The 15,930-nt window shown below is 39.7% G+C and overlaps 1 long non-coding RNA gene across 1 annotated transcript in view; it reads right to left on the bottom strand.

The window, feature by feature from the left end:
* Positions 1 to 304: 304 nt before the first annotated feature.
* LOC103691836 (uncharacterized) overlaps positions 305 to 15,930 on the bottom strand; it is a 50,112-nt gene continuing 34,486 nt past the window's right edge. The window contains exon 4 of the long non-coding RNA XR_010065101.1: positions 305 to 724. This is a non-coding gene — a long non-coding RNA (uncharacterized LOC103691836). The remainder of the gene's footprint in view (positions 725 to 15,930) is intronic.

Genomic DNA, 15,930 nt, shown 5'->3' with positions numbered 1-15,930 from the left:
CCTCCCATTTTCTACAAACGTCAGTCTGGAAGGGAATCAGACTGGGTTATTCATTTGCATTTGGTATGACAGGGAGAAGAAAGTCTCACTAATGCAGTGTTGACTTGTGGGTGATTCCGCTGATCTGATGATTAACACTCACAATTCTGGAAATTTTTGGAGCAAATTGTAGCGGGTGTCATTTTAACTGGACCCTTGAGGCCAATTTATGTTGTAGAGAAAAGTAAAATGTTAAGAATTTTGACAATTTCCCAATATTGTACTTGAGAGAATTGCCACCACATGAAAGAGGAAGAAAAGTGGATCATAATCTAGCATTTTATTTGTTCTTTATTCTATTTTTTATTATTTTTGAAAATACTAGCTCTTTTTAAACACAATTAACTTCTCTCTGCAGTGGTAGGGACTGCACTCAGGGCCATCATCCATGCTACACAGGCACTAGTCCAGCAAACCCTTATCTCCAGGCCTTTGCAGCAGGCTTTGAAATGAGTCCACGCCTGTGAAAGCGAGTGCTCAAGCACTCAGTAGCTCATGAGTTCCGAATGTTGGGACCTGTGATGATTGATAGCTGCACACGCCCCTTGACTGGGTCTAGGGTGCTCAGACTTGTCTGGGACTCTCTTCAAGGAGATTTCCTGAAGACAAGGCACGTGAATTGGTGACCAGGCATGGTACCTGGCTGGTCCTCTTTGATGCCGATGGGCATCTTATAATCCTAGGCCTGGAAAGGATGACAAAGCAGAGGGAGAGGAAAGTTAGAGGCAGTCTCAGTCCTCCCTCCTCCTGATGATTGAGCTGGGATATTGTTCTCTTGTTAATGACGCCTCTGTTTTTCCGGCCTTCAGAAATGGAACCCCTGTTTTCTAACTGTGGATATGTCAAAATGTGCTGCCAGGTTTCCCATGTCACCAGCTTGCAGAAAGACTGGAAACCTTTCCAATGCTCATGATCTCCCTCCCTCCCTCCTCCCCCCTTCCCCTCCCTTCCTCCCTCCCTCCCTCCTTCTCTTCTTCCCTCCCTCCCTTCCCCTATTTCTTCTTCCTCCATTTATCTTGTCAATTCTTTTTTCTGTGATGAACTCCGACTAAGCCAGAACACGAATTCTCATTCTTAAATATTAACTAGAAATGGAGGAAATGGGAGGGGAAAGAGAACGGGAAAATTATGTTCCTAGCACACAGGGTCTGCCTTCCCCTGAGTCCCTGCATCCTGAGAGAGTCCCCAGGAGAAAAGTGGTGAACCTGCTAGCTTGTATTAAAGAATATAAACGAACGAAGAATAAACATTTGTAATAAGCTTTTGCATAAAGGAGTTAACATTAAAATATGCCCTAGATAAGACTGGAGAGTGAAAAAAATGGTGTTACTGAGAAGTCCCAGCAAATCCCTTTTCCAGTCTAAGGAAGGTTTTGAGATTTTAAATGAAGGATAATGTCTTAGATAGGGTGAGACCTTTCTGAAGTAGGGAACAGAGAGGGAGCATTTGCTCTGCCAGCTGAGAAGGTGATGGAATTCAATGCATTTGAATCAATACCGCATTGGCTACAGATCAGTGGTTAAGAATTCAGAATCTGAAAATAAACTCTAGTCTGTGTGAGAGTTTAACATATAGCTAAGGCGATATTTTCACTCCGAAAAATGGTGGGCTTGGCAACATATGGTGTTAATCCAGCAAACTCTTCACCAGGAAGTAGATTCAGTTACATCACTGCCTTATATCACACAGACAGAATTTGAATGGGTCAAAAATTAAATGCAACAACACGATAGAAACTGGCTGCAGCATGTCTAGAAGACCGCATTTACAAACGGGTAACAGTGGATCAGGATTCAATACGTTTAAAAAGTGATTAGACGAGCAATCTCTTTGGGAAAAATTGTATGTAGAGCACAGACAGTTGGTGTCTGAAATACACAAGGAATTCCCACCAACTGACAAGGAGATTATCCAAAGAGAAAAAGGGCAAAAGATAGAAAATGAGAACTTAGCAGAGATAATCCAAAAAGATCAACGTCCTTATAGGCAGACAAATGGAAACTAAATGTATGTCTGTTTATATCTCAAAGTGACCAAAACTAAAAAAATAAAAAGAAGATGCTACTACTGTTTGCTGCAATATGTGTACTTTCAGACATAAAATAATAGAATAAATTATGGCAGTTAAACATTGAGGATTGTGGGTTGGGGATTTAGCTCAGTGGTAGAGCACTTGCCTAGCAAGCACAAGGCCCTGGGTTTGGTCCCCAGCTCCGAAAAAAAGAAAAGAAAAAAATTGAGGATTGATAATGTCTAGGAGAATAAAGAAATGCATCTGAACTTCACTTCAATCTAACATCCACATTCTAGGGACACAAAGGAGAGATTACAGCACACATGAAGATCTCATACAGAAGGTTTGGGTGTCATTGCTCATAGTGGCCAACACCTAGACCCACCGAGTGTTAATTGTCTCACATTTATACCCTGAATATTCTGTAGACATTAAAAGACAGTGTCAGTGCTGTATTAGGGGAACCTCTGAGGTGCTCCTTAGTGAAGCAAGCAGGGTGCTGGTAATACTGTATAATGCCCCAGCTTTGAAAAATATGTAGATCCACCCCTAAAATATGTAGATCCACCCTAAAATACATGTCTATTTTGTAGATACTTATGATTTTATAATCAAAGAACGTTTGTTACTTGTGTGGTGGTGGTGATAGTTTTACTGTGGGGGAGGTAGGGAGGGAATACATGCCTCTTTTCCTTATGTAGTAAGTTAGCATGAATTTGGAAGGTTGAAACAAATCTTTTCTCAGTTTTCATGGGTCAGAGATCTGATCAGCCTGGTATGCTCACTGCTCATGCATTTGCTATCTTTCTCATTTTCTGTCTTTTAGCCTTCTTCTGCTTGGATAATTTTCTTGTCAGTTTATGGGAACTCCTTGTGTATTAGACAAGGATCTCATGAAGCTACAAACAAGCTATTAGCAGGATTCTGTGTGGTTGTGGAGGTCAAGCTACCTCCCCAGGCTCCCATGGAAGCTGGCAGAGTTCTTTTCCTTTCAGCTGCATCAGGGAAGTCCTGGTTTCTCATCTGGCCAATGGCTGAAGGTCACCTGGAATACTTTATCACAAGGCACTTCTCATAGGGTGGTCACAACATGGCTATTTGGTTTTTCAAGGTGGAGAGAAATTGTCCTGTGGCTAAACCAGCTAAGCCCGAGGTAATGAAAGGCTGTCCCATCATTTAGCTGTATACTATTTGTTAAGAGAAAATCCTAGAGGACACTGACCAAAAGAAGGTTCTTATGAGAACACGGATTATTGGGGAGGTCTGTGGGTCACAGAAGTCCAACTTCAAGAGCAATGTAAATATGCAGTGGAACTCAACGCAGGGCGCACATTGGAAACTACCTCGAGTGATTTTTAAAAGCACCTCATCCAGATCAATTAAATCAAAATTCCTACAGATTTTGTATTTTGTGGATCTCAGCGTGGGCATTAAAATATTGCTTCAGGTATTTCTTTTATCCAGTTAGCACTTAATATCACTGGGGTGAGGAGAAGAGATCATGACAGTCAAATGCTTTTAGACTTAAACTAGTGGTTCTATTTTATGTCTTGCTAAATGGCCTTCTTTTCAATGCATTTTTTAATAAAAAGTGAACATATTAAAACCAGACTTGCTACTCCATTTCTGTGTAAGATGGGCTATTTGCATATCAGGAAGTGAGTTAACCAGCCTATAATATTCTGTAATTATTAATGAAACCATTAATTAGATTTTTCAAACTGTATCCTCCAAAGTTATGAACATATGCAGTTTTCTCTTGAGGGCATTTCCATTACTATGTGAATATATTATAAATTAGCAAACCTGGAGACTGTGCGGGAACTGTGAATTACATCCTGTAAGTCTCAGAGTACATCAGAAAACTCATTTCCTTCAGGATGGATGCTGTACTTGTCTTCTCTAGCACCAAGAACATAATTATAGAGAAGTTAAATGGCTTTAAAGTCCTCAACAGTTCTATAAATATGTGAATAATCAATGAGCTTTCTGTTGTATCTGTGCACACACACACAATTTAAAACATTTTGTTGGAAACTAATAAGTATGAAAAACACCCAAAAAGTCAGTATTAGTAATTATTTGTATAATGACACCCAGAACTGAAAAATAAATTGTTTGAAATGGTTAAGAAATATTGAGTGGCTGTAAGAAATGATAACACCCAGCCTTTCATCTTAGAAGACAGAGATAAGGACAGAATGAAGGTGCCTGGATATCAGGCTTTTGTGTTTCTCAAAGCCTAAGTCCCGCTGAGAAGATTTTTATTAGATGTTCTTTGAAGCAAAAAATGTTTGCTAGAGAAAATGCTTTTTTGACTCTCAAAGCAAAGGTAGGGGAAGGTTTTAATTGGATAGAGCAAAATTTTCTCTAGGCTCCAAGTTCCCGTAGAGTTGTGCCTAGTAGAGAAAGGGCTATGCAGCCCCTGCTTCTGAGATACTAGGCCAGAGTGGAGGAAGGACAGGAGAGATCTGCACAGCTATGTCAGGAAGGGATGGACTTCTAGGTTTTAAGCTTAGAGTCTGGGGATGTGGGAAAGAGAGACATACAGACAGATAGACAGACACACAGCTACACACACAACTACACACACATATACACAGAAAGAGAGAGAGAGAGAGAGAGAGAGAGAGAGAGAGAGAGAGAGAGAGAGAGAGAGAGAGAGAGAGATTGGTTGCTGTTCTATGCATCTGTGCAAAGGGTCCTAGTGAGCACGGCTGAGATGACAGCTGATAGCTGGGTCAATATAAATAATGTACAGCAAGCAAGACCTGGGAGAAACAGGAAATGGAGTGAGTGTTGTCTCAGTGGTGTCTGTGTGGGAAGAAGAGGGATGGAATGTTGGGTAAGGCAGAGTTATAGGATTCAAACACCCAGAATTGGAGCCTCAAAAAAAATTCACAAAATAAAATCCCAAACCACCACCACCACCACCATCCCCACAACCGCCATCACCACCACCACACCACCACTATCAACCAGGAACGGAGAATTTAAATGAGCTACGATTAAGGTTTATCACTCTAGACTTGATGCTCAAAAGAGGAACTGACTTCAGGAAAACAAAGAAAACTGCGTGTCTATTCTCTGTGGATTTGTGGGGTGAAATCAATAATACCATGTAAGGTGAGAGATAAGGAATGTAGAAACTTAAGTGCTTCTTATAATTCTCGCTCTCTTAAGAGAAGTCAGCTTTTTCACAGTGGAGGAAAGCTTCCAGGGCATAGTACGCTTCCACCCCTGTTCTCAAAGTGTTTGCAAAGTGTACCTTCTCATGTTCAAATCCTTGGGTGTTTTTCAGTTCAATATTATCCATCTGAGATAAGGGGTAACCATGGAAAATAACTTTGTCCTGGAGGTAGGTGCTTATTTATAACGAATTTCCGGGTGCTGTGACAATGATTAGACATGTAGATGGAGAAATGACTTCGTACCAGATGCTCAGAAGCATAAAGTGAAGACTGAATGGCCATTGGAGGAACTCCAAGTTTCACAGATCAAATAATTAAAATCCACACTAATATAAAATGTGAAAAATAGTTTGATTCCTACTGCATCAAATAGATTAACTTAATTATCGTAATTTGTTGAATAGATACTTTTTTGGCTATTTAGTTCTTTTCTATTTTTTTTGATATTCTGGCAGGAATGTATTTCATGGAAGTGAAGAATTACATTATTCAAAGCAGCAAAATATAAATGACATTAGTAATGAATTTTCCAGAGTTTATAATATACAGGAAGCCATACTTAGAAACAACATCAAGACATGCCCAAATATGAGCTTCCTTCAAATGGGCGTTTACTCAATATATTAGTAGTAAATGTCTTGAGTTTTAATGACCAGTTGAAAAGAAGCATATGTTTACTCAGGAACTTTCTGTAATTAAGATAAAGTATCTGCCAGTTTTAACGACAGAAGCCAACATTACAGAAGGAATTCCTGCCAACCGTGAGTATTCTCAATGCTTGCTACTTTATGACTTAACTGCATTGCAATTCTAGAGCCAAATTCTAAGGTGTGTGTGGATCTGAGTGATATGAAAGCCTCCCAAATTTGCGTTTATTTTAACTCTAATTTATCAGGTAGCACATCTCATAAAAGGGGGGAAAAAGATAACAGACGACTTTTAGTGACATAAAATATTGTGGTGTCATAGACTCTCATTAGTTCACTGAGTGATAAGTAAAAAAAAAAAAAAACAAAAAAAAAAAAAAAAACAAAACCATTTACAAGTTAATGCAGACGTTAGCTCACTGGTGGCCCTGAGGACAGCTACAGCAATTCTCGGCTGCTTTCCCCTTCCAGTGCTGGAAGACTGGATTACATCGCCTGCTCTGTGTGCATCACTGCCTCCCGAGTGCGTTCATTCCCCAGCTTCAGAGAAACCCACAGCGATTCCTGGACATGCTCAGCTTCTTTTGAGAGAAATCATTTCTAATGTTTTTAATGAGTTCATAACAATTGCATATATTTATGGGCTGCATTGGGTAGCCTGGTCCGTACATGATGTGGAACGATCCAATTAGGGTTACTGTCGTGTCCATCACTGTGATGTGTTGGAACATTCCAAAACTTTTCTTCTAGCTATTTTGAAATATATAATAACTATTGTAAACTATAGTTAATCAGCGGTACTACAGTGACTATTGATCTGACCTCTTCGATCCCAAATCTCATCCTCTCCCATAATTTGGTCACTACTATTATTCTCTTCTCTGTTTCTCTGCATAGATCAACAGTTTTGGCTTTCATATAAAATACTCCACTTTTAAAATTTCATGCGTTTTAAATGTTCTCTCACTTTCTGACGAGTTTTCTATTTGACCAAATAAACTTTTTAAGGAAACTTGCCAATTATTACTTATCCTTATAACATTGAGCAAAATGGCATTTAAAAAAAGAGATAATAAGGAATTGCAAGAATCACAATGGTGGAATTAATTCGCTGTAAAGCTATCCTTGAATAGTATTTCTTGAGCTTAGACATCATTAGCCTCTTCAAGGCTGACTGGCTTTGGACCAAGTCCTCAAGTGTGGGTGTCACTGCCGTGATCTCTGGCTCCCTTGTTCTGGTCTGCTTCAATGGTGCTTGCAGTTCTAACCCGGTGTCAGAACAGAGGTTGTCTTTCTCTGAGTCTGTCTTTTCTGCATAGGGCACTCATTTATTTAATGAACACAAGCCAGGCCTGTGCTGAGCGAACCAGGGACATAGTGATAAATGTGCCTTTGCTCTCTAAAACCCACGGTCTGTATGCAGATAATTTTTCAGCTCAATTCTGTTGTCAGTTGCTCATATTTATGGAAGTATCAATGCATTTAAAACACAAAAGAAGAGCAGTGCTGGCTATCTGCAGAGAAGCAAAATGAACACTCGCATGTGGGAAAAGTGGACCAGTTTCTCTGTGCTTACTAGATGTTTATTTTCCTGTAAGCAGCATTGTCGTTTTTATGGTGAGCTTTAGTCTGGGATTTTTGGGCACCACTTCTGCTTGACCTGGTTCTCATCTTCTTGGACAAACTGTTTCATCGTGTGATCTCTGTTTCAGTCATGTGATCTCCACTTTCAGTCAATGCCACGAGTGCAGGACTTTTCTCCTCTCTTTGTTCCTGGTCTCATGCTCTCTAGTGGTTGCTTGCGTTTTTACTTTCTCACAAATAACAAAATTCAAGCACAGCAGCACAATGTCCACAACCCGGGAGCATTAAGCAAGCACAGCATAGCAGAAGTGAGAAAGCAAACAAGGCTGGCATAAAATATTGCTAATTCCTTTGCTGCTAAAATTGGAGCTCGGTAAAGTTGTCAAAGATATGTGAGATTCGGAGAACACAGAAATACAAAGCTTGTATAATAATTACAGGGAAAAGGGTTTCTGAGAACATTTAAAGCGAATAGGTGATCCAGATGAGTGTGGAGGTTTCTGGAAGGTAGGATACTGTGACAATGTATCTTAAACAAGAAGGTGTGAGCTAACAATAAAGGTGACAGAGTCTCAGAAGAGGGCAAGATGGTGCTGAGCCATGACAACGGGGTTGCTACACTTCAAGGGAGATTACCCAGAGTGGCTGTTAGGTTCTTCACAGGCCTGAGCATTCAAATGTGATGACTTCATAACCTAGACTTGCCTATGGACAGGCCTCAGCCTGGCTACGTGTTAGGGTCTGAGAGAGGTAATTGACATTGCTGATGTTCCTGTACTCTCTATCCTAGGGCATTCTGTGCCAATATAGCTAGATTGACATGTTTATAGAATCTACATAGGATTCCAATTAGTGGTGACGAATGTGAAACCAGTACACAAAATAGCCAGGAGAGCTCTGCTTAGGAAAGCTGTCCTGTCTTGGCTGGTTTGATGGAGACAAAGAGTTGACTCTGACTGGGGATATAGATAAATACATAGCCACAGAGGAAGGCTAGAACAGAGAAACCAAATCAAGAAAACAGTTTTCTATTGGAGATGCTAAGATGTCCAGGCAGATATTTTGCTTCTTACCAACTCTATTGTACTAGGGTAACTTCTCCCCCCACCCTCCCTATACTTTACTGGAAAAAATGGAGATACTCATAGATACACCACAAATTATTTTTTGGTTAAAAAAATGTAAGTATTTATCTTTTTTTATTGTATATTTTTATTTACATTTCAAATGATAATCATTTTCTCCGTTTCCTGGCAATAAATCCCCTATCCCATCAATCTCCCCTTCTTCTATAAGGGTGTTCCCCCTCCCCAAACACAAATCATTCCCATCCCCCCTGACATTCCCCTACACTGGGGGGGTCCAGCCTTGACAGGACCAAGGGCTTCTCCCATTGTTGCCCAACAAGGCCATCCTCTGCTACATATTCAAATGGAGCCAGGTGTCTGTCCATGTGTACTCTTTGGATGGTGGTTTAGTCCTTGGGAGCTCTGGTTGGTTGGCATTGTTGTTCTTATGGGGTTGCAAGCCCCTTCAGCTCCTTCAATCCTTTCTCTAACTCCTCCAACAGGGACCCCGTTATCAGTTCAATAGTTGACGGCCAGCGTTCACCTCTGTATTTGTCATGTTCTGGCTGAGTCTCTCAGGAGACAGCTATATCAGGCTAGTGTCAGCATGTACTTCTTGGCGTCAGCAATATTGTCTGGGATTGGTGGCTGTATGTATATGGGCTGCATCCCCAGGTGGGGCACTCTCTGGATGGCCTTTCCTTCAAACTCTGCTACAAACTTTGTCTCCATATCTCCTCCTATGAATATTTTTGTTCCTCCTTTAAGGAGGGCTGAAGCATCTGCACTTTGATGCTCCTTCTTCTTGAGATTCAAGTGATCTGTGGATTGTATCTTGGGTATTTCCAGCTTTTGGGCTAATATTGATGAGTGCATACCATGTGTGTTTTTCTGTGATTGGGTTAACTCACTCAGGATGATATTTTCTAGTTCTATCCATTTGCCTATGAATTTCATGAGATCATTGTTTTTGATAGCTGAGTAGTACTCCATTGTGTAGATATACCACATTTTCTGTATCCATTTCTCTGTTGAAGGGCATCTGGGTTCTTTCCACCTTCTGGCTGTTACAAAGAAAGCTGCTATGAACATAGTAAAGCAAGTGTCTTGGTTGTATGTTGGAACATATTTTGGGTATATAGCTAGGAGAGGTATAGCTGGATCCTTAGGGAATGCAATGTCCAATTTTCTGAGGAGCCTCCAGACTGATGTCCAGAGTGATTGTACCAGTTTCAATCCCACCAACAATGGAGGAGTGTTCCTCTTTCTCCACATCCTCGCCAGCATCTGCTGTCACCTGAGTTTTTTATCTTAGTCATTCGGACTGGTATGAGGTGGAATCTCAGGGTTGTTTCGATTAGCATTTTCTGATGACTAATTCTGTTGAGCATTTCTTTAGGTACTTCTCAGCCATTTGATATTCTGTTGGTGATGCTTGTATCTATGGCTCCTTGTCTCTTCCTTGGGTTTCTATATCCAGGGTTGTTTCCCTTTGTGGTTTCTTTATTATTTCTATTTCCATTTTCAATTTGTTTACCAGTTTGGTTGTGTCTTCCTGTAATTCTTTCATGGATTTTTGTGTTTCCTCTCTAAAGGCTTCTGCTTGTTTATTTGTGTTTTCCTGCATTTCTCTAAGGGAGTTTTTTATGTTTTTCTTAAAGTCCTACATCATTATAAAAAATGTGATTTTTAAATCTAAATCTTGCTTCTCTGGTGTGTTTGGATATCCAGTATTTTCTTTGGTGGGACAACTGGGCTCTGATGATACCAAGTAGTCTTGGTTTCTGTTGATTAGGTTCCTGCGCTTGCCTCTAGCCATTGGGCTGTCTCTGGTGTTTGCTTGTCATGCTGTTTCTGGGAGTGACTTGACCCTGCTGTAGGCCTCTGTGTCAGCACTCCTGTAGAAGTATTTTCCTGTTTTCTTTCAGCCTTTCCTGAGAACATGTGCTCTGATCTCAGGTGTGTAGGCACTCCTGAAGACTGTCTTCTAGCTCTAGGGGTGGGCAGGAATCAAAGGGTACTGCCCCCTGATTGCTTGTGTAGGTCATTGAACCCCCCAGGCACAGTTGGCACTATGAAATTCCCTTTTGGGTCTGTACTGTGGGCAGAGGGTATTCTCCTCTGACTTTTCAGGAGTATTCACACTTCTCTCTCCCATGGGATTTGGGTGCAGGGAGCTGTTTGGCTGGATCAGTTAGGTCCTGGGCGCAGACCAGAACCATGTGTACCAGCAGCTGTCTGTTTCTATATCCCTGTGTTCAGAGGCACTGTGCAATTTCCCGTTGGACCAGGGATGTGGGCTGAGGTGTGCAGTGGTGGCAGTCTGTCCTTCTGCCTCAGGATGTCTGCACTCCTGGGTGGTCTACTCTCCAAGTATTTATCTTTTGTCAAAAACTGTTATCAGTGTGATTCTCAGCTTCACTATAAGACACGCTACCGTTATTATGACTCCATTCTAAACATTTTGATGAACTGCTTAATGCAAAAGTTTAGTCAGTTTTTATAACAGTCCTATAAGACAATAATTTTAATTTGATAGCTGAGAAATTAAGGGAGTTTAATGCACATAATTTATTTAATATTGTTCATTGATGATCTCTATTTAATAGGTCTACCAATAAAGTTATATTCTTGCATAACTCTAGTAACTCATTTTCTTTCTTTTTTTCCAGTGGCATATCGTCTTATGTTGCTTCTTAGGGTTGCCAGATGTGGTAGATTTATCTTCTTAGTATGATTATGCTCTAGTTTTATTTCAATTGCTGATACAAATACCCTGGTAAAACCCAACTTGGTCAAGGGAAGGATGCATTTGGCTTACAATTCCATCATTTTGGGAAAAGTCAAGGCACGAACTCAAGCAGTTAGTCACATAACAGGCCAGCCTGTTCTAGATAATTCCTCACTAAAACGCTCTTCCCAAGTGATTTTATGTTATGTGATGTTGATAGTAAAAGTAACCAGCACAAAATATATCTGCACTATCCCAATAAGATGTAAAACACAATTAACAACTTCTGGTATTTTTTAAATTTGTTTCCTGTCAGTTTAGAGGAAATAAGTTGATAATTGGAGAAGTCATCTGGTTTGAAAGCACTTGCCAAACCCAGGCTAAAGCTACAAACCACCAGCTTCACTATTCTCCCTGAAAGAACTTCACAAGGCTATTCCACAACCCTCCAACCATCTATTACTGGCATGACTTCTGACTCAGTTACAAATGAATTTCATGAAAGTAGAGGATTTTTTTAAAAAAATGATGTACTCTGTTATCTATTACAAATGTCATGTAAGTATTAAAGCTATGAAGAACATATTGTAGTTTAATTTCATAATTCATGAGACATTTCATTTTATGCTTCAGTTTGTGTTTATAATTATGAGGATCTCAGGTATGACTGGTCAGGGAAACTAGTTTACTTTTAGTACTAGGTAAGGAAGTAGCAATACAGGGCAGGGGAATGGCTCAATCAGTAAAATGCTTACCTTGTAAGCAAGAGGATCAAAGTCTGACCCATGTGCACAGACGGTCCCAGTGAAGAAGTAGAGCCATGTGGACCTCCAGCCCTCACTGGGCTAATGGGTGAACTGCAGGCCAGGGAGAGGCTTTGCCAAACAAAACAAACAAAACAAAACAACAACAAAACCCCCAAACCAAAACCAACCAAACCAAACCAAACTAATCCAAACCGAAAGAGCAATAAAAAGACAGTGCTTGAGAAAGGACATGCAAACGTCCTTTGCCCTCACATACATACATATGGACACACATAAATACAGGCATGCACACAACATGGTAACATAACAAGATAGCAAATAAAAATGTCTTCATGGAATACTACAAAAATGAAAATTACCATCAATGATCCATGACAACGAAGAACTAAAATTTAGTAGTCAGCATGCCAGATACTTTTACATGCCCCAAATACCCCAGCAACAACTCTGGGCAGTACTAATTTTACAGATGAGGAAAATACATCACAGAGAGGGGAGGTCAGAGATTCATGAGCTGTTCCAGTTAATGGTGTCTTTAGTATGGTAAATGACACTCATTAATAAATCATGCAACTAAAAGTTTCCTTTATTAGACGGTCTTGTTTAAAACTATAAGTGCTCAAGACCCAGAAACTTTTCAGTCACTCGAAAATAGAATATACATAGTTGAACCGGTATTAACATTCTTCTTTTAGTCTCAGAAAACCACAGCTATTAGTGAATATGCTTGCCTGTTGAGCGCTGCACAAATCATGGGTTTGCATCAAGAATGAACATATCACTTCTCCTTTTGCACCAATTTTCAACCGATAATTTATGACAGCCCAGATTTACTGGAATGAATATAGCATGGTTGAATAGTGACACTACTTACACTGTATAGAAATGATGCTAAGTATCACTGTATTGCTGTTGAAAATTAAAAATATGGTGAGGCTTGGAGCATTCTGGTACAGTTTGGGAAATACTGAGTAGACAGCTTCTCAAAATGAGGAAGCTAATAAATGTGGATATCTCTTGATTGTCTCTGACATGCCAACACCCAGTAATGACACAGAGACTTATATTTATGCATGAAAGTCTGGGCTTTAGCTCCAGGTTTATTCCCTAACTAACTCCTATAACTTAATTAATCTGTTTATTCTAATCCATGTTTGCCACTTGACCTGTTACCTTTCACTCAGTCCTGGTACATCTGACATCTTGTGTCTAGCTGGCAAATCTCTTGTACTTGATTTTTCCCACAGTTTCTAACTCTGCCTAGAAGTTCTATCTTTCTTTTTGTGCCTCAGGTATTGACTGCCAGATCTTTATCAAACCAATCAGAAGGTGAAGGAGGTTTATGTTTGCAAAATACTGAGGTGGGTGGTGAATAATATTACCAAAGTTAGGCCTGTACTCAACTCTTTGCTGTTACAGAAATCAACATTTGAATAATACAAAGATAACCTTTACACAGTGCCCAACAAGATTACACCAACATGTTGACAGTAGACCTCGAGTATTTGTTACACATCTGCAATGCCAGCACTTGAGAGATTCGGGCAGGAGGATCAGAAAAATTCAAGACCATTCTTGGATATATAGTATCTTAGGGTTTCTATTATTGTCACAAAGCACCATGACAAAGGCTTATAAAAGAAAGTGTTTAGGTGGTTTATGGTTTCAGAGAATACAGTACACCATGGGGCAGAAACTGCTGAAGATTCCGATTTTGATCCACAAGCAGGAAGCAAAGAGAGACACATTGGGAATGTCCAGTCTCATGAAACCTCGAAGCCTGTCCCCAGTGACACACCTCCAATAAGGCTGCATTTCCTAATCTTTCTCAAACCAACTGAAGGTCAACCATTCAAACACATGAGCCTATGAGGACCATCGTAATTCAAAGCACCATGCATAGAAAACCTGAAGTAGGCTTGGAATACTGAGACCTTGCCTTAAAAGCAAACAACAAGAACAAGAACAACAAGAACAACAGCAACAACTATAACAACAAAAACTAGAACATGAGCCCATAGTATGCTTATACATTTAAAATATCTTAATTGATGGACATATTGAGTTTTTATTGAAGAAGACTATACTTCTCTGCAATTCACTATGATTTTATTAAGAAGTAAATATATTGGGAATGTTAGTTAATAACATGTTTGAAGTAATGTATATAAAAATGAATGAGTTAATAACAATTTTCTTAGAAGGATATAACTTTAAGAGCATATGAAAATGTAAAAAATAGTATAATCAGAGATAAATAAGAAATAGAGCGATCTGAACACTTAAATATTTTCTATTTCATTTAAACTGGTATTATGCAATTTACCACATATTTTGAAACTTTAATTCTCACGTGAAAATCTTGTAACTATGAAGTTATACTTTTTGAAAAAATTCTTACCTCGAAGATTTGCAGCCTACTATCACAAAATTAACATAAACATAAGACAGTTACCAAATGAAAAACAGTGTTAGCATGAAGAGTGACTAATTCCAGAAATGGCCTTTGTCATCCCCTCCTGATTAGACCTGTGGAGAGAGTGCTGTGATTACAGGTGGGAGCTTCCATATCTGGGAAGGATTTGAAAATGTAGGAGCTGAAAAATACACATGGCTGCTCTTTGGTTCCTTCAAAAATTGCAAAGAAAAGTAGCATTCAGCAAAATCAGGTTGTATTATTGCGTGTAAGAACTTATACATACAGATCGAGTGGAAGGAAACAGAGGTCTTTCTCTTAAAAATGCCTTCTTCCCACACCACCAGGAAAAAACAACAGAATCAACTAACCTGAGTCAATAGGGGCTCAAAGAGTCTGAACTGCCAACCAGGGAAACTGCATAGGCCTGACCTAGGTCCTCTGAACCTAAGTTAAACTTGTGTAGCCTGGTCTTCTTGTAGTACTCCTACCAGGAGGAGCAGGGGCTGTCTCTGACTCTATTGCCTGCCTTTGGAACCCTTTCCTCCTACTGGATTGCTTTGTCTAACCTTAATAGAAGAGGAGGTGCCTAGTCCTACTATGCCATGGCTGCTTGATATCCGTGGGAGGCCTCCCCTTTTCTGAATGGGAGTAAATGGGTAGAGGAGTTAGGAGAGAGGGGAGGAAGGAGGCAGATCTTTGGCTGAGATGTTAAATAAGTAAATAAATAAATAAATAGAATAAAATATTTTGTTTCCATAGTTGTATATGACTTAACCAAGGAACCACAAGGCTGCAGTCTCATAGCCTATGAAGCTTAAACCTTGAGTTTCCACAAAGCCATCTGTGTGATGGCACTTACAGATTGGAGGAATGAATATGTTGGATTCACTCAAGTTTGGGAATAGAACCTATTCATTTTTTGACTTGAATCTGTTTCTGAAAAACAGACTATTAAAAGTTATTTCTGTTCAAAAATTTTTCCTCTTAGACATCCTCCTGTCTCAGGTGCCCATGAAAGCGTTATTGTTGTTCAAGCAATCTGATTAGCCTTTAATATATAAAAATGAAACTCTTTACTATTTAAGAGAATTAGAATTCATAACTGAGACTATTTCAACAGGCTAATCTCTAGCTTGTTTGGCATTCTAAAATATTGTACAAATCTGTTTTGCATAAACTGAGTATAGGGTTAGAGTTCTTTGTGATGCAAAGTTTATTTGAGTTGACTCCCTGTCATCTCATGAGGATCATGGTCAAGACGTGGACCTGGTCTGCAGAGTGTGCAGGGCACAGAGGCTGCCATGGCTTTTACAGCTGCCATTAGAGCAGGTATTTTGTTCTTTAGAGGAAAATATTAGATTCAAAAATAATCTTCCTTCCTTCCTTCCTTCCTTCCTTCCTTCCTTCCTTCCTTCCTTCCTTCCTTCGTTTCTTCCTTCTTTCCTTTCTTCCTTTCTTTTTTCTTTCTTGT

This window comes from Rattus norvegicus, chromosome 3 (assembly GCF_036323735.1).
Source record: "Rattus norvegicus strain BN/NHsdMcwi chromosome 3, GRCr8, whole genome shotgun sequence".
NCBI lineage: Eukaryota > Metazoa > Chordata > Mammalia > Rodentia > Muridae > Rattus > Rattus norvegicus.
This window is presented reverse-complemented; position numbering and strand designations above follow the sequence as displayed.